We start from the raw sequence: 27573 nt of genomic DNA, 5'->3' as shown, positions 1-27573 counted from the left end.
GAGAAGGAAAAACAGCTACCTATAAAAGAATAGAAGTTGGGCTGCCCTCAAATTTCTCTTCTACATAACTGAATGCCAGAGGACAACACAGAATGTCTACAGAATTTTAATGGAAAAAGTGTGTGACCTGAACATTCCACATCAACCAATTTATTGTTCTAATATTAAAGCAACAGAAGGCATTCCTAGGTTGTAAGGACTTGGAAAATATTGCAGCCAAATATTCTTCTGGAAAAAAAAAAATCACTGATACAATTCAAATGATAAAAATATAAATCAAAATAAAAGTACTGGTGATGAGCACTGACACTACTTAAAGATATTAAATTAACACAATTTAATACCAATCCAAAAACCTTCAGCAAAGTTGCTGAGCTCTGTAAATATAGAGGAAATAAGAGAAAACAAAGCACACTGTGTCCTCCCTTGCTGGAGATGCATTATGTCAGATGAGAGAGGCATTAAACACCAAAGAATGTCACATAGTGATCAGTACTATGAAAAGCATAGAAGAGGGTCATGAAATAAAACATGGCTGCAATTTTAGAGAGGGGGCTTCCAGGAGGCCTTTCTAAAGAGCAGGAACCTGACTGAAATGAGGGAATAAGGCTTTTAAAAGTCTTAGAGAAGAGATTTTGGAAAGTGTCAAGTACCTGAGGTGAGAGAGGGCTTGTCATGATTCAAGGAAGAACTGGGAGGCCATTGTGAGAGAAACGCAATAAGAGGGAGAGTGAAAGATGTGGGCATTGGCAAACTACCCAGGGTCCACTTAATATTGGACAATTTATTTACATAGGACTTTGGATATTAATCCATGGCAGTTGGAAAACCAGTGGAGAATCATAAACAGGGGACTAATATGATCTAGGTTAGTTTTGAAAAGGATCCCTTTGGCGTTACATGGGGAACAGATTATAAGGTGTTGGAAAGACATTAGAAAGTTATTACAATAATTGTCTCTATGATCTTATCTTAATAGCAAAGTATGAAATGTCTTGCAGGAAGGTGAGACAAGAGCACGTTAAATTTTGTATTATGCCTGATGAAGGCTAAATTTATTGTAGTTAAATTTGTACTGCCCCTGCCCCTCCAAAGCAGCAGTAATCTTTCAGCTTCACACGAGGTATTTCCAGATCTCATAGTTTATCTAGAGAAGATAGAATGTTGAATTTGTAATGTGAAATTTAAAAATTCAAGAAGAAATATATAGACCAGAGTCCTCATCAAAATTAATAAACACATAGAAATAAATAAATAAGTAAAATTTTTAAAGGAATAGGTTTTACTTTCTGGCTATCAGTTGGCAAGTTCAGTTCTAAATAGTAAAAACTAGAAAATACCAGGAACATTAAGGGAACACAAAAATCAGAATTTGTCAAATAAAACTACAGAAGTAAGCCATAATATACTTGCATTAGTGAGGATTCTCTAGAGATACAGAACCAATAAGGAATATATATACATATTTTTCTATGCCTTTTAATAAATCTCTTTCTATGGAGATTTGTTATAAGGTATTGGCTCACATGATTATGGAGGCTGAAGCCCCATTATCTGCAAGCCTGAGACAAGAAAGCTAGCGATGTAGTTCCAAGGCCTGAGAGTTGGAGAGCCAATAGTGTGGATTCCATTTTTAGTCTGAAAGTCTGAGAACGAGGAGTGCTGAAGACAGAAGGGAATTGAAGTTCCAACTGAAGCAGTCAGGCAGAGAGAGAATTCAAACATCCTCTGCCTTTCCTTTTATTCAGATCCTCACCAGACTGGATGATATACACCCACTTTTGGGAGGGACATCTGCTTGGGTCAATTCACCAATTCAAGTGCTCATCTCTTCCGGAAACAGTTTCACAGACAAATCAAGAAATAATGTTTAATCAGATATCTGGGCATCCTGTAGCCTAGTCAAATCAGCAAGTAAAATTAACCATCCCAATACTTTTCTCCTTTTAACGTATAGAAGGGCTTAAATTCCCTATTTCTAGAACAACTGACACATTGAGTCTTTTTACAAGGTTTTAAAGTTTTTCTTTATAAAATGTGTCTGTTTTTATTCATGATGCCCCACTTGTCTTAAATAAATGAGGTAATGCTATGAGATTCACCAAAAACTGAGGTGAAATAATAAAATTAAAATTTGGATAAAATTAATTTCAGTGCTTATAAGGCCTTGGAATTCTACTATAAGTTACAAATTTTGTCAGGTTCAATGAACATCAAGAGTAATGATTCACTCATCAATGAACTGCTGGAAAAGATGATCCTGTACTTCAGGTTTCACAGAACTCAAGAAAGGGGATCTAAACCTTACGATAAACAAATAGCAGCAGCATAAGAAAATAATAATAGATAATCATCCAAGTGAAAGGTAAATGGTCTGGTGAACTAAGGGCTGCTGTCCCAGTGATATTTTTTGGTGGCCTTGAGAATGCCTTATGAGCACAGAAAGAAAATTTAAAGTTAACTGAGTTATAAGAATGAATATGAAAAGTATTATAATTATACATTCAAAAAGCTTTTATTCTCATCTGTTTAAGGCTGTGATAACCTGAATAATTTCTTACCAAAGGTATATATATCCTAATCCCCAGAACCTGTGAATATTTCTGGAATTGCATATCAAAATGAAGGTGTTTGAAGGTGTAATTAAATTGAGAATCTTAAAATAAATTAAAAAAAAAACTATCCTGCATCTTTTGGTGGGCCCAATGTGATCACTAGGTTCTTATAAGAAGGGCGCAAGAGGACAAGAGTCAAAGAGATATGATAACAGAAGCAGGGATTGCAATCAAAGAGAAGGATTTGAGGATGCTGCACTGTTAGCTGGAAAAATGGACAGCAGCTATGAGCCAAGGTGCAGGTGACTTCTAGAAGCTGGAAAACTCAATGAAACGGGCGGGCCCCTAGGGCCTCTGTATTTGTCGTAGTTCTCTAGAAGGATAGAACTAATAGGAAGGTATATATATATATAAAGGGGAGTTTATTAACGAATATTGAATGAGATCACAAGGTGAGGTCTCACAATAAGCTGCTTGCAAGTTGAGGAGCAAGGAAGCCAGTAGCAGTCCCAAAACATCAAAAGTGAAAAAGCCAAAAGTACAGCCTTTAGTCTGTGGCCAAAGGCCTGAGAGACTCTGGCAAATCAGTGTTGTAAGACCAAGAGTCCAAAAACTGTAGCACTTGGAGTCTGATTTTCGAGGGCAAGAAGTAACTAGCACAGGAGAAAGATGAACGCCAGAAGACTCAGCGAACCGGCTCTTTCCACCTTCTTCTGCTTGCTTTATTCTAGCCATACTGGCAGCTGATTAGATGGAGCCCACGCGGACTGAGGGTGGGTCTGTCTCTCCCAGTCTACTCACTCAAATGTTAATCTTCTTTGGCAACACCCTCACAGACAAATCCAGGAACAATACTTTGTATTGTTCAATCCAATCCTTCAATCCAATCTGGCTGGCACTCAATATTAACCGTCACGGCCTCCAAAAAGAATGAAGTCCTCCCAATACCTTGTTTTTAGACTCTAAGACACATTTCAGAATTCTGATTTTGAAAACTGTAAGATGATACGATTGTGTTTATTAAGCCACTGAATTTGTGGTAAATTGTTATTCCAGAAGCAAAAAAGACATATAAGGCCAGCTTAAAGATTGTATTAATCTAGCACATTTTAAGTTTATTTTCATGGTAACATTGGATGAACTGTAGGAAAACTTTGACATTTTTCATTTACAAACACAGTCAATGAAATGACTATCAACAATATAACTGCATTTATAAATCCCATGAATTCCATTTTTATTTAATTAAATTTATTTAACAAATCCTCTGGCTTTATGTTATAAATACATTACCTCTATCTAAGTTGAATGTTTAATTCTTAAGTCCTAACACAGGATGTTTCACTTCTTTTTTTTTAATATTTATTTATTTATTTATTATTATACTTTAAGTTCTAGGGTACATGTGCACAATGTGCAGGTTTGTTACATATATATACATGTGCCATGTTGGTGTGCTGCACCCATTAACTCATCATTTACATTAGGTATATCTCCTAATGCTATCCCTCCCCTCTACACCCTCCCCACAATAGGACCTGGTGTGTGATGCTCCCTTTCCTGTGTCCAAGTGATCTCATTGTTCAATTCCCACCTATGAGTGAGAACATGCAGTATTTGGTTTTCTGTTCTTGCGATAGTTTGCCGAGAATGATGGTTTCCAGCTGCATCCATGTCCCTACAAAGGACACGAACTCATCCTTTTTTATGGCTGCATGAATTCCATGGTGTATATGTGCCACATTTTCTTAATCCAGTCTGTCACTGATGGACATTTGTGTCAATTCCAAGTCTTTGCTATTGTGAATAGTGCCGCAGTAAACATATGTGTGCATGTGTCTTTATAGCAGCATGACTTATAATCCTTTGGGTATATCCCCAGTAATGGGATGGTTGGGTCAAATGGTATTTCTAGTTATGAGTTTGCTATTTACTGCTTAGTTCTCTCCTGACTCCTTTTCAAATCCTTTCTATCTGGCACATACTCAGTTTTCAGATACATTTAAGTGATGTTCAACTGGATTTAGGTACATTTTGTGTCTACTTTTGGCCCTTAGATCATTGATGTTAAGGCTTTAGAAGTAATGCTGGAAAGATATCTTCTGCTGTTTTAGAGGTGCTAAATTTTGTCATGTATTTTCAAAGGAATAAACTCAGTACTCAAACACCTGTCATGACGTGGCAAAGAACTCTTTAAGCAGAATATCTGAATATATGGTTGAAAAGAATGACAAGATCATCATTGAAAAGTAGGGCAAAGGCATAACCAATAAGAGCATCATCATGGGAAACAGTAGACTGATAATAACAACTAGACCTTCCACTTTTATGTATTGATGAGTAGTTTGAAGCCAAACATAGCATCAATTTTTTCATTATTCAATTGGGAATTGGGAATTTGGAGTAACAAGCTGCTATAGAATGAATATTTTCACCACCAACTACATTCCAATTCATATGTTGAAATCCAGTTCTCAAGATGGTAATTTTAGGTGGGATATTTGAGACACGCTTAGATCATGAGGATGGAATGCTCATGAATAGAATTAGTGATCTTATTAAAAGGATTCAGAGAACTCCCTTGCTCTATCTGCCATGTGACAAAGATGGTCTGTGAACCAGGAAGTGGACCTTCACCAGAAACTGAATGTGTATATTCCTTGATCTTGGAGTTCCCAGCCTCCAGACCTGTAAAATTAAATTTCTGTTGCTCATAAGCCACCTAGTTTATGGTATTTGTTGTAGCAGCCCAAAGAAACTAAGACAGAACCATTGACAACATCTGCTCTACATTCTGGAGGATCAGTCTTGGCAGCAAGAAGGCACACCAATTAACTTAAAACTGTTGTGAAATTCAGATTCAAGCCTTTACTGCTGGCCTAGAAAATGAAAATAAGGATTCTAAAGCCACTGGACAAGAGGGAGATCATGTGTCTAAGGAAGAAAACTAAACTATGAAACTATAAAACACAATTATAGAGTATCACCAACACTAAGATTGAGCCACAGCCAACCTACAATAAGAAATAACGGGCTTAACCACCCACTTACTTGAACTCTAAATTATCAAAGTTGCTCTACACAAAAATATTCCAACTGAAGTTGAACCATTTCCATGAGTTATCAAACTTTTTGGACTCTTTGTATTATATTTATTCTGCAATAATAATAATTTGTTCTTTGTTTTTTTTTGAGACAGAATTTCACTCTTGCTGCCCAAGCTGGAATGCAGTGACACAATCTCACAGTCTCGACTAATTGCAAACTCCTCCTCCAGGGTTCAAGCGATTCTCCTGCCTCTGTCTCCTGAGTAGCTTGGATTACATGTGCATGCCACCACACCCAACATATTTTTGTATTTTTAGTAGACCCAAGGTTTTACCATGTTGGCCAGGCTGGTCTTGAACTCCTGCCCTCAGGTGATCCACCAGCCTTGACGTCTCCAAGTCCTGGTATTACAGGCATGAGCCACTGTACCTGGCCATCATGTATTCTTTAATTACATAATAAATGAATAAGTTCTTTTATTTAAAGAAATTAAACCTTTAAAATTTAAATTTTAAACATTTAATTAAAATGTTAAATGACTTTAAAATTTAAAATTCATTTCTTTAAATTTAGAGGCATTTTACCTGAAAATGTGTTTGGAAATTAAATGTAAACATTTTGAGCATATTGTTGGAAAATGCAACTAAGATATATTTTTTAAAAGTTTATACCCTTTCAAAACTTTTCAGACCAGTAAATATTCAAATACATTTGATTTATTAACAATTATTATCATGAAATAACCAATAATATTAAGTAATATGAAATAACCCATATTATTATTATGAAATAGCCTATAGAAAAAGTGAGCAAGAGTAGCAATTCTTAGATAAATCTGACTTTAAGTCAAAAACAGTTTAAAAAAAGACAAAAGTCATTATATAATGCTAAAGCTATCAATTCAGTATGAGTATATAACAATGCTAAATATATTCACCCAACACTGGAGCACCCAGATTCATAAAACAATTATTACTAGACCTAAAGAGAGAGAAATACAGCAATATAGTAACAGTAGAGGACTTCAACACCCCACTCACAGCATTATACAGATCATCTAGACAGAAAATCAACAATGGACTTAAAATTGTACTTTAAATCAAATGGACCTACAGACATTTACAGAACATCCTTCCCAACAACTGCAGAATATACATTCTTTTCATAAGCTCATGGAACATTCCCGATGATAAAATGTATGTTAGACCACAGAACAATTCTCAACAAAGTTTTACAAATTGAGATAATATTGAGTGTCTTTTCTGACCACAATGGAAATCAATACCAAGAGAAACTTTGGAAACTCAAAAACAAACAAAAATACATAGAAATTAAACAACATGCTCCTGAATGAACATTGGGTTAATGAGGAAATTAAGATGAAAATTTAAAAATGTTTTGAAACAAATGAAAATAGAAACACAGCATACTAAAACCTGTGGGATATAGCAAAAACAGTGGTAAGAAGAAAATTTATGACATTAAAAGCCTACATCAAAAAAGTAGAAAGATTACAAGTTAGCAATCTGAAAAGGCACCACAAGAATTAGAAAAGCAAAAGCAAACCAAATTCCAAATTATCAGGAGAAAAGAAATAACAAAGATCAGAGCAGAACTTGATAAAATACAGACTAAAAAACAAAACAAAACCAAAAAAGGACCAACAAAATTAAAAGCTTGGTTCCTCAAATAGATAAAGAAAATTGATAAACTGCTAGCTATGCTAACAAAGAAGAGGCATGACCTAAATACACAAAATCAGAAATAAAAAGGAGACATTGCAGCAAATATCACAGAAATGCAAAAGATTATCAGAGACTATTATAAACAACTATATGTGCACAAACCAGAAAGCCCAGAGAAATAAATTCCCGAAACGTACAACCTCCCAAGACTGAACCAGGAAGAAACAGAATACCTGAACAGATCAACAACAAGTAGTGAGATTAAATCAGTAATAAAAACATCTCCCAAGAAAGAAAAGCCCAGGACTAGACGAATTCACAACTGAATTCTACCAGATGTACAAAGAACTAGTAGTAATCCTATTGAAACTGTTCCAAAAAACCAAGGAAGAGAGAATTCTCCCTAACTCATTTATGAGGTCAGTACTACCTGATACCAAAGCCAGACAAGACAAAACCAGAAAAAGAAACTAAAGACCAATATTTCTGATAAATATAGAGGCAAAAATTTTCAACAAAATATTAGCAAATCAAATCCAGCAGCACAAGAAAAAAGATAATACACCATAATCAAGCAGGTTTTATACCAGGGAGGCAAGGATGGTTCAACAGACACAAATCAATAAATGTGATACATCACCTAAACAGAATCAAGGACAAAATCATATGATCATCTCAATGAATGCATAAAAATCATCCTTTATGATAAAACCTCCCAACGAACTAAGTTTAGAAGCAACATACCTCAAAATAATAAAGAACATATACAACACATCCACAGCTAACATTATACCCAATAGGAAAAAATTCAAAGCATTTTCTCTAAGAATTGGAACAAGACAAGGATGCCCACTTTCACCAATCCCATTCAACATAGCACTGGAAATCCCAGCCATGGTAATCAGGCAAGATAAATAAATAAAAAACATAAAAATTGAAAAACAGAAACTCAAATTATCCCTGTTTGCTGATGATAGGATCTTATACACAGAATAAGCTAAATACTCTGCCAAAAATCACTTAGATTTGATAAATGAACTTAGTAGTTTCAGGATACAAAGACAACATACAAAAACCAGTAGAATTTCTTTACACCAATAACAATCTAGCTGAGAAGGAACACAAGAAGGCAATCTCATTTACAATAACTCCAAAAATTAAAATAACTAGGAATAAATTTAACCAATGAGGTGAAGGATCTCTACAGGGTGAACTACAAAACGCCAACGAAAGAAATCATAGAGGACACTAACACAAAGGGAAAAACAGTCCATGCTCATATAGATTGAAAGAATTAATATTGTTAAAATTACTATATTGCCCAAAACTATCTATAGATTCAGTGTGATCACTATGAAAATATCAGTGTCAAATTTCACTGAATTAGGCTATAGTAACCAAAACAGTATTGTACTGGTATAAAAATGGATAAATAGATCAATGGAACAAAAGAGAGAAGCCAAAAATAAAGCTGCATACCTACAGCCAACTGCTTTTTGGCAAAGCTAACAAGAATATACACTGGGAAAACATTCTTTTCAAAAAGGGAATTGGGAAAGTTAAATTTCCATATGCAGAAGAATAAAAGTGGATCCCTAACTCTCACCATATACAAAAATCAATTTAATATGGATTAAAAACTTAAACATAAGACCCAAAACTATAAATATACCAGTAAAAATGTAGAAAAAAACACTTTTAGATATTGATCTAGGCAAATGATTTATAATTAAGACCTCTAAAGCACAGACAACAAAATCAAAAATAGACAAAATGGACTTAATTAAACTAAAAATCTACTATACAGCAAAATCAATAATCAATAGAGCACATAGACAACCTGCAGAACAGGAGAAAATATTTGCAAACTCTAATCCATCAGGAGACTAACATTCAGATAATTCAGTGAACTCAAGCTACTCAACAATAACAACAAAATACCCACAAACAATACCATTAAAATGTGGGCAAAGGATATGAACAAACATTTTTAGAAGAAGACACATAAATGTCCAACAGACACATTAAAAATATTCATCACTACTCATCAGAGAAATGAAAACTAAAACCACAAAGAGATAGAATCTTACCTCAGTCAGAATGGTTATTATTAAAAAGACAAAAAATTACAGATACAGGTAAGGGTGTGAAGAAAAGGGAACTAAATACAATGTTAGTGGGAATGTAAATTGGTGCAGCAACTATGGACAAGAGTATTAAGATATCATGAAGAACTAAAAATAGAACTGTCATTGGATCCAGCAATCCCACTATTGGGTATCCACTCAAAGGAAAGTCATTATATGAAAAAGATATCGGGAGTATGTTTATTGCAGTACTATTCATAATAACAAAGATGTGGAATCAACCTAAGTGTCCATCAATGAATGACTGGATTTTTTAAATGTGGTATGTATACATACTGGAATATTATTCTGCTATAAAAAAAAATAAGATTATGTCTTTTGCAACAACATGGATGAACCTAAAGGACATTATCTTAAGAGAAATAAGCTAGGCATGGAAAGTCAAATATCTCATGTTCTCACTAGTAAGTGGGTGCTAAAAAATGTGTTGACACAGATTTAGAGAGTGGAATGTTAGGCAATGGAGACTCAGAAGCGTGGGGGAGTCTAGGGATGGATGATGGTAAATTAGAGGGTATGATATAAATTATTTGGATAATGAATACCCTAAAAATCCCTGACCTGACCGTTATCCAAACTGTACATATAAAAAATTGCACATATACCTCATAAATTTGTTTTTAAAAAGTGAGAAATATAAGAGGACTGAAGACTTTCTGGTGTGGAACTAAAAATTAATATAAATTTACTAAATATTCAACTTACTCAGTTAGAAAAATAATTTAAAAATAAACCCCAAGGAAATCATGAGTGTGTGAAAATGAGAAGAAAAAGGCTGGACATGGTGGCTCATGCCTGTCATCCCAGCATTTTGGGAGACCGAGACAGGCAGATCACCTGAGGTCGGGAATTCAAGACCAGCCTGACCAATGTGGAAAAACCCTGTCTCCACTGAAAATAAAATGAAATTAAATTAAAAAAAAAAAGAATTGGCCGGGCATAGTGGTGCATGCCTGTAATCCCAGCTACTCGGAAGGTTGAGGCAGGAGAATGGCTTGAACCTGAGAGGGGGAGGTTGTAGTGAGCCTAGATTGTGACATTGCACTCCAGCGTGGGCAACAAGAGTAAAATTTCATCTCAAAAAAAAAAAAAAAAAAAAAAAAAAGAAAAAAGAAAGAAAATGAGAAGAAAAAATATAAATTAGTAAATTTTAAAAAAGCACAAATAAAAGCACAGTTTTTAAAATAATATAGACAAATGTTCTGAAAATCTCTTGCTATTTTGCTTAAAGTAATAAGAAAGAAAAAAGAATGATTATAAATAGGATCTATGATGGGCTTTGCAATGCATTAATCACATCACTCTTCAAGGGAATGAATACTCTTTATCCTGCCGTTGGGGGTGCTGTCAAAGGTTGACTTTCAGCTGTCAACTCCTTCATAGACTCCTCTCCCAAGAGCATGTCCTTTCCTCACAGCCAAGGACTGATCTAGGTGAAGGTGTAAAGTTATGACTATGCACTGTGGGATAATCAGAAGGACCATTCTGGCTCCGAAGCACCTAATTAGGTCAGCTGAGGCTATCAATCCAGTTAAAATATCTTGACTTCTGCCCTACTCTGCTTCCACCCCTGCCATCCACAGGTGTTTACGTCAAAGGCACTCTCTATAAACTTTTAAATACTAAACTCTGCCTCCCAGAAATCCCAACTTGTTTCAGAATTTATAACTTATGTTCATGAGCTTTTTAAATAAAGAAGCATACTAATTATCATTTTATGCTAATACATATCAAAATACTGATTTTCAGGAAACATATTTATTACTGAATTCATTCACATAAGAACTAACAAAATTATCAAATAATTACCCATCAACACCCCAAATCCTCCAGGACCAGTAGTTCAGTTCATTTTATTAGCATTTTTAGAAATACAAAATTTGTTAGAATAGACAAAAACAGGTTTGAAAACTACACAGTTCAATTTATGAAGCAAGTCATTCGTATAAACAACAATGAAAATATGGCAGGAAAAAGAAAAATAGATCAGGGTCTCAAACACAAATGCCTAATCAAGACCAGGAATATGACACAGGTCATGCATATTCTAATACGAAGAAGTGGAGTCCATGAACAACTGGAATGTGTAAGCCCTACATAAAAACAATAGTAAATAAAAACCACAATAATAGTAATAGGAAAAAAGAGGTGAAGTGATAACATTTAGAGACCCTGCTATATAAAATGCACTGTATGGCTGGGTGCAGTGGCTCACACCTGTAATCCCAGCACTTTGGGAGGCCGAGGCGGGCAGATCATCTGAGGTTGGGAGTTCGAGACTAGCCTGACCAACATGGAGAAACCCCATCTCTACTAAAAATACAAAATTAGCTGGGCGTGGTAGCATATGCCTGCAATCCCAGCTACTCGGGAGGCTGAGGAAGGAGAATTGCTTGAACCCGGGAGACAGAGGTTGCAGTGAGCCAAGATCGCGCCATTGCACTCCAGCCTGGGCAACAAGAGCAAAACTCTGTTAAAAAAAAAAAAAAAAAAGCACTATTTAAGCACTTTTAATGTAGTAAATCAATTATTTAAAGCAGCTGTTATTTTTATCTTGGTTCTACAGATGCCACAATGGAGGGAGAAAATTTAAGTTAGTTTTGTAAAGTTATATAAACATTAGTATTAAATTCAATTTTTGAGCCCAGACAGTCTGGCTCCAGAGCTTCCTACTTCTTGTTTCTTCAGTCTTACTGCATAAATATTTCAGTAAACACATGCACACATATATGCACACTTAAGGCAGATCTTTCCTACCATGCCACCATTGAACAATTATACTTGATATATATAAATATCCTAACAATATAATTTCAATCCAATCCAATAATCAGTAATTTTAATTCAAACCAGTAATAATACAATTATCCTCTACTATAAACATGTATTTTTCCTAAGAAATGAAGAGTTTAAAATGAGTACTAATACTAGTAATAAATCAGTTGATGTAATCATCAATAAGACAAAAGGCAGAAAGCGTCTCCACCTGTATCATATGAAAACTAGCAGTCATCAAATGGATAGAAGAAAGAACAAATAAACAGAACTCTCATCTTGTTTTTCTCCCCTTAGGGTTGGAAAGACTTCTTAAGTAACATAACATCGCAGAATTCATTCAAGAAAAATTAATATGATTTGTCTATAATTATATATTAAAATTAATTATATATTAGAATTAGTAATTATATATTAAAATTACATATTAAAGTTAAAAATGTCTATTCGGTAAAAGGCACCACATATAAAGTTAAAAGACAAAAAACAAAAATAAAGATAAATATTTTCGCTATATATAGAAAAGGATGAAAACATCTATCATACAGAAAGTAAATATGTATTATATTAAAACATAAATATAGCATATTATATGTATTATATGTTACATGTATTATAATCTACATATACGTATAGTATACATTTACAATGTAAGGAGTTTCCACAAAGTAGTAACAAAGCATCAAACAGCTAAACTCAGCCTGATTTTCCCAGAAAGCAAAGCTGAGACAATAAAATACCCATGTACTCCTACTTTATTTGGTAGCATAGATAACTGAGTGTGAGAAGAATGTGACTTGCATATGCCCAAGCTATGCTAATCACATACATTTTAGGAAGCATCCCAATATAGTATTGTGACTAATCCAAGCCTTCCTGCTGAAATGTTGACGTCTGAAGCACAGGTGAGTATCTCAACGTCAAAAAGTTCTCTTTTTTCCAGTCTAAAAATCTACCTTCTTCGTTCAACCTTCTTGATATCCTTCCCCACATGTTTTCCCTTGTTCCTTGCTGGCATATATTAACTAGTTCCTTCAATTTGTTTGTGTTTAAGCTATTTCTTCTGGAGCTTAGACTGTACTTTCCAATTCAGACTATGAGAACTGATCCTGTCATAATAAGGACTGGGAGGTGTAAGCATCATCTAACAAAGCATCCACTTTCAGGCAAGGCCACAGCATGACCTCCAGGCAAGGAAAAGTCAGCTTCTTCTGGCAAGTGGGAGTGGGAAGATATTTCTACTGACCTAGAAGTTTCAGGGAAATGTATGTGTTCAATATTCTCAGGCCCTTTATTCAAACATCCCCATCTCAGCCCTCCCTTGTCTTGCCAGTGTCTGACTTTCACATAAGAGACTTTTGAAGCTGCACATTCAATCTGTTTTGTGGCTCTGAAGCATTACAATTAGATGTTAAGCCTATTTTCAACACAGTCTCTCTCATGCTCTCTCTCCATAGATCTCTCTCTCTATATATAATATAGATACATATATAGAGAGAGAGATCTATGGAGAGAGAGAGAGAGAGAGAATTCATATACATATATATATATATAAAATCCAGGATTATATATATTTATATATTACATATAATTATATAATCATGTTGATAATATATAATTATATAATTATATATGTATGATTATATAATTATATAATCCAAATAGAGTGGCTCGAGAGAAACAGATTTTATCATATATATAAGATGCATATAAGATTTTATTTTGTGATAAAAATCTCTTGTGTACCAAGGATTATAGAAAGATTATAACCACTCCACTTGCCACCTGCTTTGGGATTCCTATTGCCTTTAGAAGGATGAGTAATCTAGCTTCAAATCTCATTCTGACGCCTCTGTGTTCTAAGGTCATTCTTGGTATTTATTTTTTATTCTGTCTCACTCTTGTGAAAACTGTGTGCCAGGGGACTTTAACTTTCCCAGACTACTGGATTATATATGCATGATTCCAAAGAGATCTTGTGAGGCAGAAGCTAAGGGGCTCATGGAATAGGCATGAGTTGAGAAATCATCACATTATTCCCGCATGACTCAGTCAGAGCTCATACAGAATTGGTCACCCCAGTAGTATATTGAACAACACAAATGTCCAAGGTCTCAGAATATGTTAGGTGAAATGAATATGAAGTGGCACATGAATGGTATCTGCTCTACAACCAGGTGATTCACAGAAAATAACTACAAAAATGGCCAAAAACATATATTGTTATGTGCACAAGTTCACTATCAGGAAAGTATGTTGTGAAATAATAATGAGAAATTTATCATCCATCAGATTGGCAAACATTAAAAAGACTGATAATTTTTAGTTTTAATATAAATTTATAGAAATAGTCTTCCCAGTGATAAACGTTCCATGGCAAGTAGAGCACAGAATCTAGATCATAGCCGGCAACTTTGCAAAATTCTGCGTTTGCACCTTTCTCTTACACATGGAACAGTTCTCCTCAAGGAAGGTGATATGATTTAGCTCTGTGTCCTCACCCAAATTTCACCTCAAATTGTAATTCCTACGCGTATGTGGAGAGCCCTGAGGGGAGGTGAATGAATCATGGGGCTGGACTCCTCCTTGCTGTTCTCGTGATAGTGAGTGAGTTCTCCGGAGATCTGGTTGTTTGAAAGTGTGTGGCACATACCCCTTTGCTCTCTCTCTTTCCTGCTCCACCATGATCAGACATGCTTGCTTCCCATTCACCTTCCACCATGATTTTAAGTTTCCTGAAGCCTCCTAGCCATGCTTCCTGTACAGCCTATGGAACTGTCAGTCAATTAAACCTCTTTTCTTCATACATTACCCAGTCTCAAGTAGTTCTTTATGGCGGTGTGAGAATAGACTAATACAGAAGGTAAATCCAGTTATCTTATCTAGCTCAAACTCCAAAACCTCATGCTCAGTACCACCCTTCTGGTTCAAGTATCACTGTCTATAATCCAGTAAATTATAAATTAGAAAGACAAATTATCTGCCTTCTGCTCCACACCCAAAATAAAGTGCTGAGGCAGAGGCAGGATATCTGCATTAAAAACTCTCTTTTGGAAAGAAAAAGTGGGAATACCTAACTGTGAGTGACTCATAAAAGTAATGGAATTCTGCTGGTCAGGCATTGTGAGAAATCTTTCCTTGGGACTTTTCCAATGCCCTCATGGATATTCTGCTTTCTGGGAGGAATTATTTTATACATTGTTCAACTTAATGCCTTCTGAGTGATTCTTCCCCATCTATTACTTTCTCTGGAAAAATCTCAGTCAAAGCCTTTTTCATGTCAGACTCGTAGTTTGTCCAGCAATACAATTACAAAGATTAATGAACTTCTAATCAATTTTCTTGTAGTCATTTTCATTTGTCAGTAACCTCACCGAAAACTATTTATTGGATATAGTTCCCATGCTGACTTTTTTCCTTGCTTTGCCATCTAAATGCCTCTTTTCAATTTGATTATAGCTACTGGCATCTGAAACAACAGACTTAGAGTGAAAGAAAACTCCTCAATATGATCCCTACCTCAACTATAAACCTATTTGTCAAACTGGAACAATTTAAGGGGGTTTATAGCACAACACTTTTTAAAAGTTTATTTTCAGTTGCTTGCGCGTTCAAAAACAGATGGCTTTTCCAACCCTCCAAGAACAAAATTCTTGAATTAATTTTCTTTTATTTCTTCTCTTAAACCACTTAATACCTGGCTTAACTCATATCTTTTTCTAGTACCTTGTTACACATAGCAAATAACCAGTACACTATAACTTTTTTGAGTTTTCTAATCTCTTTCTTAGAGGTACAGGCTCTGTGGGTACCCGACTTGTCTTGATGGTTAGAACAGAAGGTAATTTTTCAAAGATTTTGATTTCATATAATAGGGTCTCTGTATTTCTAACCTCCAACACCTGTTTTCTCCTTAACACAAAATGTTTTTTTGTTTTTGTTATAATAAGACTTGACTTCAAGGTACTAATATCTATATTATTTGGGGAAAAAACTAAGGATTATAGTAAATAAATACATTAATTCATTGGTAGTTGATTTTTAACTCATAACAGGCTGAGACAAGCGCTCCTGGTCTGTCGTGGCTTTCTGCCATGTAATGACTCATGACCGTAGCTCATCTCATCTTGTGACAGCACCATCTAGGTTTCAGCAGATGAAAATGTATAAGGTATGAGAAAGCACACTAGCTTTTTAAAGCCTATGTCTTGGAAGTAAAAACATCCATTTTATTTGCTTTTTATTGGTGAGAACTCTTGACAATGCCATGATGTAAAGGGAACTGAGAAATGTAGTTATTTTGCTGGACAAAAATTTTCCTTTGACAATTCCCTTAGAGCTATGAATAGAATATAAATTCTATGAAATAGAGTAAAATGAATTGTGTTGGTCAGGAAGTCAACTCTACTATGGATGTCTTTGAGCTTTAAAAAAATTTCATTCCCTGAAATCACGTCTTTTGAAGTGACATGGATGTGGCTGGAAGCCATTACCCTAAGCAAATTAATGGAGGAACAGAAAACCAAATACTGCCCTTATATAATGTCCTTATAAGTGGGAGCTAAATATCGGGTACACAGGGACATAAAAATGGGAACAGAGGACACTGGGGACTACAAGAGGGAGAGGAAGGAAGGGAGTGGGGCAATGGCTGAAAAACTATTATTTGGGTATCAGGCTCACTACCTGGGTGACGAATTCAATTGTATCCCAAACCTCAGCATCACACAATATACCCTTGTAACAAACGTGCACATGTATTCCCTGAATCTAAAATAAAAGTAGAAAATAAAATTTGTTCTCTATCTGAAAGCTTTATATAAGGAGGAAGCCATGTTTTATTTGTCTTTTCATTACCCTCCAGTTATTTACCTTGAATAAACATCAGAGGATTTGAATAAACAGTATTCACTTATTTGATTTTGCTATATAGTAGGTTATGAGTATCTGTATACATACATAAACACATAATTTTTACTTTTGCCAACTATGCATTATAGAGTATATAAACTAAGATAGTCAATAAAGGAAACAGTCTGTGGTGGTAAATAAGGAAAGGGCTTTGCAGCAAGATAGATCTGGTTTGAAGCCTAACTCAAACACTAAGCAAGTAGTAGGGACCTGGGCAAAACGCTTAACATTTCTGAGTTGTTTTCTCATTTTAAAGTGTAGGAAAAATATCTAAATTGGGTAGAAAATTTTTATATTATGGCTAATGTATAAAGTTCTTAAAAGTGCTTGCTTTAGCATAAGTTGTTGATCCTGAAACGCAGAAACATTAAACTACAATAAAACATAAATGTTTTCTAATTACTATGCATGCTTACCTAAGTAGAACTCTTTTAGTAGCTTACTGTGGCTTTTAAAAAATTAAACGGTAAGTGATAAATGGTCTACTTCTTGAATAACCTAAGAAACCATAAAGTTTCCATCTGTTATTTCTAAGTTTATATTTAAGAGAATTCTATATTTGCCAAGTCCAAATGTCAAAGTTTTAACATTGCCTTCCATCAGCCAAGTTTAACTAGGAAGGTAGAGAAAACATTTCCGCAGTCATCAGAGAAATGGTGATGCATAGCTTGGAATTATGTTGCTTTGAGCCAGTGAATATTCCTATATTTCTTCCTAAAAAAAAGAACAAAGAAAGAAAAAAATAGAAAAGGAAAATCATCATAGGAGAGTCAGACCACTTAATGGGGAGGAGTTTTTACTAATTAGAGTTTTTTGCCAAATATCCTCAGTCATTATTACATTGGGTCATTAATGCAGTCAAATAAGTTTATGAAATCAACTATACAAATTGATAAAATTTTTATTTTTTCCAACATTTTCTTATTTTGCAAAATGTGAAACCTATACAAGTGTTGAGTAAGACAGTACAATACATACTCATATACCCTTTATTAGATGCACCTGTTTTTGAATCATTTAAAAGTAAGATGCAGATATCATAATGAATCACCCTAAATATTTCAACATGCATCTGTTAAGAATAAGAACATTTTTCAACAAATGAGTAATACCATCACACCCGCGACATTTAGCATTGAATAATATTGAATAATACCGTTCACATTCAAATTTCCCCATTGTCTCAATAATCTTTATGGTCATTTTAACATTTATATGGGATCCATAATATCACTTTGCATTTAAGTTATTAAGTCCATTTACACTCCTAGAACTATCAACTCCTTTTCTTTTCCTCCTTCTTCCTCTCTTCCCTCTACTCCTTTTTCTTTTTTTTCCTTTTTTTAAGTCTGTCCAAGTTATTCAGTAAATCATATTACATTCTAGAACTTTCTGATTGTTTCTCCTTGATTATGTACCTATTAAACATTTTTAAAAAATATTTTATAATAGGTATTATATACTTCTTTTTATCATATCAAAGTAATAGAAATTTGCATGTCTTCCTATTATTGATGATGTTGTGTGTATACATATACATATTATATACATGTGCATATACATATTATATACATACATGTATATATTATATATATAATAACATCATACCAATAATAGGAAAATGTGACAATTTTGTACACACACCCACACACATTGTTTTTTTTCATAGTTCCTGGTTCATAACTTCCATAACCCTTGTTATAACCTTCTGTTATAATTTGAGTATTAGGCCTCAAGGGCAGGCTTAAGGAAATAGAATCACTCTGATCTTCTGCCTCCTTTTCACCTGCCTCAAGGCAGGACTTTAATTTGACCCAACCTCCCTGACTGTGGGTTTTAAGACCTTTCCACAGAAGGTCCCTCCCTATGTCTTGGGGAAATGAATGCTGACATCATGCAGCTTCCACCAAAACCCAAGAGGCTGGATTCCTGGGCTTCCAGATAGCAGAAAATGAGGAGGTTCCTGGAGGGTGGCACACCCAAGGAGGGCATGGAATTCCCAAACCCCAACTTGAAGCCAGTTGATCAGAAGTTCTGGAAGTCCAGACTAATTTCTGGGGTTTGGTGAACAGTCCTAGGGACTGCCCTCTCAGCCTGCAGGATCTAACACTATCTCCAGATAGTGCTGAAATTGAATTGGAAGACAATCAGCTGGTGTCTGCTACTTGGTGTGTGGGGAAAAATTCCCCGACATTTGCTCACGTAAGTCTTCTGTGTTGATGACTACTGCGGTGGTATAAGAGCAGAAAAGAAACACAGTTTGAGAGTTTTTCTCTAAATAATAGATGACATTACTTTTGAATGTGTGATTAAGGTCATGTCCATCAACTATCTCATTGCAAAGGACCCTCTTATCTTCATAATTAACAAGAAATCCGTGGAGTAACACTTTGACCCAGCACGAATATCTTATTCTCAAAATATGTAACCCAATAATTTCAGTGTTTATGGGTAACCTTTGCCTGAATCAATCATTACAATGATACTTGCAAATGATCATTTTCTATCTCTATCATTCTTTCTACATTTATTAGTTGACATTCTTCTGTGAAGAAAAGCTGGCCATGCATGCTGGTTCATGCCTATAATTCCAGCATTTTGGGAGGCTGAGGCGGGCAGATCGCTTGAACTCATAAGCTTGAGACCATCCTGGGCAACATAGAGAGAACCTGTCTCCACAAAAAAATTTTAAAAATTATCTATGTATGGTGATGTGTGTCTGTGGTCCAGGCTACCTTGGAAGCTGAGGTTGGAGGATCTCTTGAGCTTGGAAGACTGTGAGTACAGTGAGCTATAATCATGCCATCGCACTCCAGTCTGGGCAACAGAGCAAGACTTTACCTCAAAAAAAGAAAAAAGTAAAGAAAAAGAAAAAACAAAAGCTTTTCTTCTCTCCTTCCTTCTTCTTATTTAAGCAACATAATGGATCCAGTAACAATTTTTCATTACATTTTAATCCATTGCTGTAATTATAATTTTTGATGTTCAAATTATTTCATATTTTGTTAGAGGAAATCCTTTCAAGTAGACTCTTTTTTTTTTTTTTTTTTTTTTGCATTTCCATCAGTTTTTGAGAACTTCCTGCTTTCCAGTTTTATTTTGCAATCTGGTCCTAATTGAAAGATTTACAAAAATTCATATCACCACATTTTTTTGTCTATTTGAAATTTATTAAACTATTGAGACACAAATTAGAATAATTGCTAAGCTTAGAATAGCCTGAGTTGAAGGCTGAATCTATAATACACTAACTTCACAGTCATGGGTAAGTAACCTATCCACTCTAACTATCAGATTCTAAAATACGGATAAATATCATGCCTACCTTATTGAATTGTTTGGAAGATTAAGTAAGATAAGACATGAACAGCATTAGCAGTGCCTACTATTAAATACTTAATATGTTAGCTATTCTAGAATTATATAATATTGCAAGCTATTGGGCAGTCAGTGGAATATTACAACTTTAGAAATACTTATCCTTTAATCTCCTTTATGAATTGAAGTCACTTATTTCTTATACCAGACTTCTCAATCAGTCTGTGCCCCCCCCAAAATTTTATTATTCACTTAAAAAAGATTGGATCACTAGAGCCTCACAGGTGACCTTTCAAATTTTGACTATGCAGTTTTCCATTTTATATTTCACATTATTTTACTAAAATTTGTATTTAACTGACAAGCAGCATTATCTATTTTTACCATCTGATGAAGCCATGTTTCCACAGGAAAACTGGGTCAGTCGAAGCAACAATAGACTGGCTCATTGTCACAGTGGTTTGATTTCCTAAGAGCTAAATCTTGTGGGAATTTTGGAATGTCTCTTAGGAATGAACAAATATTTTGTTTCAAAATCAATATATATCTCAGACAGCTTTGTACAAACAGAATGCATTGTATTTTGAGGAGTCACATAACATCTGGCCTAACACTTAAAGCCATCTCAATAAATTAAATTGATTTTTTTTTTTTTTTGAGACAGAGTCTCACTCTGTTACCTAAGCTAGGGTACAGTGGGGCAATCTTGGCTCACTGCAATCTCTACCTCCCAGGTTCAAGCAATTTCCCTGCCTCAACCTCCTGAGTAGCTGGGATTACAGGCGTGTACCATTACACCCAACTAATTTTTATATTTTTAGTAGAGATGGGGTTTTGCCATGTTGGCCAGGCTGGTCTTGAACTCATGACCGCAGGTGTTCCACTTGCCTTGACCTCCCAAAGTGCTGGGATTACAGACATGAGTCACCATTCCCGGCTGAACAAAATTTTTTTTTTATAAATGTCCACTGACAGTTCTATCTTTCTTAAAGCCTCATCACCTAATACCCACTTTAATTAAAGGCTTCAGAAAGAAAAATAGGGCTATCAAAAAACTCTATAAGGATAAGAATAATGGAAATTCAAGACAAAGTGTCAAAGATTATCTTCACATGAAGCTTATTTTGTTCTTAAACTATTCCATAGTAGCTTTTAAGCCTTGGGAAATAAGATAACAATTTTTATCTCCAGTCCTTTCTATAATGTCATGTTTCTTGTTTTCAATTATATTTAATGGATGATTATGGCCAAACTATTATGTGCATGGTTAGATATACTAATTCTACTCCAAATACATAGCAATAGCAATAAAACATGGATCTGAAGTAAAAGCACAAAATGGTAACCTGAAAGAAAATTACAGGCCTAACGGCCTTCAAGGCTGGAAACAGGCAGTGTTGCCCAATAATTTTATAACTATGTGGTAATTAAGATTTAAATTCTCCATATGAAATGGAAGGCAAGAGTAAAAATCACTGCTTGAGGCAAGAGTTACTATGAGAATTCTCAGTCATACAAGAAGACTTTAAAAAGCTACTGAAACACTGCCTTGGACTAGATTTTCAAGGGAATATTTGTACCTAGGGTAGTGAGCAAAAAAAGACTCACACTCATGACTCAGGAACTGAATCAACTACTCACTATTTATATGACCATTTCTTGGGGTTCCTCTATGTTATAACAAGACAGGAGACTCAAACCAATGTTACACAAGCTGATACTTCAGTAAGGTCACAGAGAAAAGTACAGGAAAACACAAAACTCTCAAATTCTATATGGACAGAAATAGAGGAAAGTTAAAGGAAAGCAAATATGAAACTAAAAACCCTTCATTTCCCATGGATTACCAAACCTAAATATAACATTTTCATGAAGTATAAAAATTAAATGCCAAGAAAGGTAACCAAGAAAGTTAGCAAAGTATAAACACATTCCAGATTAAAAGAATCTGTGATAACACTCCAAAGGAAACTTCTCAAAAGCATGTCTAGGTTGGTCAGAGAAGTAAAGAAATAACATATACTAAAAACAATTTAATAAGCAGTACATATAAAACAAAATAGTGAATATAAAAAAGAACCAACAAAAATATTGAAAATGAAATATATTTTCGGAAAAAAGCTCAATAGTTAGAATAAATTTTATATAATCAAGGTAAAATTTAATTTAAGAATTAATCTAAAAATATTTACCCATGTTTTCAACATAGAGAAATAAAGAGCAACTATGGGAATTGTAAGATGGATTAAGAAAAATTAAATTATGTAATATCAATTTAATGAAAATTTGACGGAGAAACAATTGTATTTTAAAGAAATAATGACAGAATATTTTCCACAACCAAAAAATACCCAAGTCCTCAGATTGCAATAAAATTTAATAACTAAAAACATTAAATTATGCTGAATATAAACTAATGAATGGTTCATAAAACTGCAATCAACATGAAAGGGAAGATATAAGTTTATCAAAGAGAAAATGTGTTTCCCACAAATAACTATTAAGCCGAACACAAAATATCCAGAAAAAACATAAGCCACCAAGTATCTTATTTTATTTTATTTTATTTTATTTATTTTGTATTTTAATTTTAGAGGCAGGGTCTCTGCTTTGTTGCCCTGACTGGAGTGCAGTGGCATAATCGTAGCTTCCTGCAGCTCTGAACTCCTGAGGTCAAGGGATCCTCCCAACTCAGACTCTGAAGTTTCTAGGACTGCAGGTGTGGGCCACCATGCCTATCTAATTTATTTTCTATTTTTTGTAGAGATAGGGTCTTGTTATGTTGCCCAGTCTTGTCTCAGACTCCTGGGCTCAATCAGTCCTTCCACCTCAGCCTCCCAAAGTGCTGGGATTACAGGCATGAGCCACCACACCTGGCCCTTCTAAGCATTCTGTATCCAGCTAAAAACAACGATGAAATGTGTGGGCAAAATAAAGATTCCCAAAAAACAAACAAATGAAAACTACAGTTTTCTAAAACCTTTAGATACTCACTAAAAAAAGAAATGAATGATATTTGCCAAATGCAATGAACTACTAGCATTTTCAAATAATTTTATATTTTTATTGTGATAAAATATACATAAAATTCACCATTTTGACCACTTTTAGGTGTAATCTTCTGTGGCATTAAGTATGTTCACATTGTAGGACGACTATCACCACCATCCATCTCCAGAACACATTTCATCTTAGAAAACTAAAATTCTGTACCTATTAACAGTAACTCCCCATTCCTCTTCTCCCAGCCCCTGGAAACCATCATTCTACTTTCTTTCTCTATGAATTTGATTACTATAGGTACTTCATATAAATTGAACCACACAGCATTTTTCTTTTGTGAGTGGCATTATACATTGTTAGATGTGAATACATTAGAATTGAAATAATCTGTTTAGTAAAAGATACTGGAAACAAAGTTTAACTCAGATATCAACACTTATAACTAAGGAAACCATGCAATTTGGTTTGCCCAGTGTAGTTCTAGTTTTCTTCTCATATCTGGACGTAGTTATTAAGGATGCACCCTTTCATTCTTAAAAATGTTTTGGTTTGAATAAGTGATTATGGTCACCTTAAATAAGACTTTCTAAAGTTTAATGTCCAAGTTTTATAAAGAATATTTTAAAGTCTACAAAAAAGGACTAACTATGCTAGAGGATAATGGTTAGTGACTACTGAACAAAGAATTCATTGAAGAGAAAATATATACAGCTAATCAACAACAAAAAAATACTCAGTCTCCTCAGAAATCAGGGATATGCAAATACAGTTAACTGTTAAACACCATTTCACACAATTAAAATAGGAAAAAATAAAATCTGACAATAGCGAATGCTGAAGATATTCTGAAGAAACAAAAGTTCAACCTTGCTTTTATGTGTATACATGGGTATAACCAATTCCAAGGATAATTCTGTTATCTAATGTGTATAATCTCTGTTGTTTTTACATTTTACTTGTTTTATTGGTATTTTTTTAAATAGTGTGCCATGACTATAGTATGATAAATTTTGCAAATCTGTTTGATACGACTGGCCTTCCATATTATTTTTTTTAAATATACTTGAAGTTCTAGGGTACATGTGCACGATGTGCAGGTTTGTTACATATGTATACATGTGCCATGTTGGTGTGCTGCACCCATTAACTCATCATTTACATTAGGCATTTCTCCTAATGTTATCCCTCTCCTCTTCCCCTCCCCCATGATAGGTCCCAGTGTGTGATGTTCCCCACCCTGTGTCCAAGTGTTCTCATTGTTCAATTCCCACCTATGAGTGAGAACATGTGGTATTTGGTTTACTAGTTCAACCATTGTGGAAGACAGTGTGGTGATTCCTCAAGGATCTAGATCTAGAAATACCATTTGACCCAGCCATCCCATTACTGGGGATATACCCAAAGGATTATAAATCATGCTGCTATAAAGACACATGCACGCATATGTTTATTGCAGCACTACTCACAATAGCAAAGACTTGCAACCAACCCAAATGTCCATCGATGATAGACTGGATTAAGAAAATGTGGCACATATACACTCTGGAATATTATGCAGCCATAAAAAAGGATGAGTTCATGTCCTTTGTAGGGACATGGATGAAGCTAATGTGTATAATCTTTCATTTAAAAATTCTGTTTTTAGATACACTTCTTAGAGATACTCTTGCACATGTTCACAAAAGGTGTACAAAACACTAAGCACAACAATGTACAATAGCAATAATTTGAAACAGCTCAATCATCAATGTTCATCAATAGAGAATGAATCAATACATTTTAGTATTATCATATCATTTAATATTATATAGTAATTACAGTTAGTTAATTAGAGCTGAAAATATTAGTAGATAAATGTCCTATCAACATAATCATAGTAAGGGAGAAAGCATGTGAAGAATAAAACAAATTACAGCATCACATATATAAAGCTTGAAATCATATAAAATAATATTATATATTGTATGTGAATACACCCATACATTGTTATGTATACAAATTCATGGGAAAGCCAGATACCAACTTTAATATAATACATAATGAAGGGATATGGTAAGAGGAAAATGGAATCCATAGAAATTTCAAGAAGTTTCAATTGTATCTCTAACATTTTATTTTATTTTTTTCTACCAAATTATGAGAAACAAATGTTACAAAATTTTAAGGATCTGATAAAATTTAATATTTAGCCCACAGGCACTTTTTATATGTTTGTCTTTTTCTATATAATTGAAATATCTCATTCAAATTTTTAAAATTAAAGTTAACACAAATGCATAACCTCATGTCTAACCAAAATATCGTGTTTTTTTTAAGTTTTATCTTTCCTTGCTATTTTTCTTCTTTTTTTTTTTCAACTTTTCATATAAGTATGGGGGTACATGTAAAGGTCTGTGGTACATATTATTTCATCACCCAAGTATTAAGCCCAGAACCCAAGAGTTGTTTTCTGCTCCTCTCCCTCCTACAACCTTCTGTCCTCAAGTAGATCCCAGTATCTGTTGTTCCCTTCTTTGTGTTCATGAGTTCTCATCATTTAGCTCACACTTATAAATGTGAATGTGTTGTACTTGACTTTCTGTTCCTGTGGTAATTTGCTGAGGATAATGGCCATCCATGTCCCTGCAAAGAACATGATCTTGTTCCTTTTTTACATGGTATTCCATCTTGTATATGTACTTTTTAAAAATCCAATCTGTCATTGGTGGGCATTTAGGTTGATTCCACATCTTTCCTATTGTGAATAGTGCTGCAATGAATATTTTCATGCATGTGTCTTTATGATAAAATGTTTTATATTCCTCTGGGTACATACCCAATAATGGGATTGCTGGGTTGAATGGTAGTGCTACTTTTAGCTCTTTGAGAAAGTGTCATACTGCTTTCCGCAATATTGAACTAATTTACAGTCCCACCAACAGTGTATAAGTGTTCAATTTTCTCTGCAACCTCACCAGTACCTGTTACTTTTGGGCTTTTTAATAATAGACATTCTGACTGGTGTGAGTTTGTATCTCATTGCGGTTGTGATTTACATTTCTCTAATAACCAATGATATTGAGCTTTTTTTCCATATGCTTGTTGAGTGCATGAATTTTTTTTTTTTGAAAAGTGTCTGTTCATGTCTGTTGCCCACATTTTTATAGGATTGTTTTGTAGATTTGTTTCAGTTCTTTATAGATGCTGTATATTAGGCCTTTTTCAGATGCACAGTTTGTAAATATTTTCTCCCATTCTGTAGGTTGTCTGTTTACTCTGTTGATAGTTTCTTTGGGCAGAAGCTCTTTAGTTTAATTCGATCCCATCTGCCAATTTTTGCTTTTGTTGCATATTGCTTTTGCAATTTTTTGCCATGAAATCTTTGCCCATTTCTATGTCCAAGATGGTATTGCTTAGGTTGTCTTCCAGAGTTTTTATAGTTTGGGGTTTTATATTTAAGTCTTTAATCTATCTTGAGCTGATTTTTGTATATGATATAAAGAAGAGGTCCAGCTTCAATATTTTGCATGTGGGCTAACCAGTTATCTCATCATCACTTAAAAGGGAATCCTTTCCCCTTTTCTTTTCTTTTCCTTTTTTTTTTTTTTTTTGTAAGCTTTGTTGAAGATCAGATGGTCGTATATGTGTGGACTGATTTCTGGTTCTTTATTCTGTTCTACTGGTCTACAGGTTTGTCCTGTACTAGTGGCATGCTGTTTTGGTTATTGTAGCCCTGAAGTACAGGTTGAAGTCAAGTAACATGATTCTTCCAGCTCTACTCTTATTTCTTAGGATTGCCTTGGCCATTTAGGCTGTTATTGGTTCCATATGAATTTTAAAATTGATTTTTTTCTAATTCTGTGAAGATTATCATTGATAGTTTGAGTCAATATAGTATTGAAAGTCCTAGCCAGAACAATCAGGCAAAAGAAAGAAATAAAGGGCATCCAAATAGGAAGAGAGAAAGTCAAACTATTCCTGTTTGCAGATGACATGATTCTATATCTAGAAAACCCTGTAGTCTCGGCCCCAAATCTCATTCAGCTTATCAACAATTTCAGCAGTTTTAGGATACAAAATAAATGTTCAAAATTCACTGACATTCCAATACACCAAGAGTCAAGCCAAAGAGCCAAATCAGGAAGGCTATCC

The 27573-nt window shown here is 34.4% G+C and overlaps 1 non-coding gene across 3 annotated transcripts in view; it reads right to left on the bottom strand.

Moving 5' to 3' along the window:
• Positions 1-27573, bottom strand: part of RNPC3-DT (RNPC3 divergent transcript) — a 164095-nt gene that overhangs the window by 7530 nt on the left and 128992 nt on the right. Inside the window, exon 5 of one of the 3 annotated variants that reach the window (XR_010588494.1) lies at positions 11178-11905. The exons of the other annotated variants lie outside the window; for them this stretch is intronic. This is a non-coding gene — a transcript (RNPC3 divergent transcript). Of the gene's footprint in view, positions 1-11177; positions 11906-27573 lie in introns of those variants that run through there. 3 annotated transcript variants of the gene reach the window in all.

This window comes from Macaca fascicularis, chromosome 1, assembly GCF_037993035.2.
Source record: "Macaca fascicularis isolate 582-1 chromosome 1, T2T-MFA8v1.1".
NCBI lineage: Eukaryota > Metazoa > Chordata > Mammalia > Primates > Cercopithecidae > Macaca > Macaca fascicularis.
The sequence above is the reverse complement of the archived record's forward strand: the minus strand, read 5'-3'. Positions and strand labels throughout refer to the sequence as shown.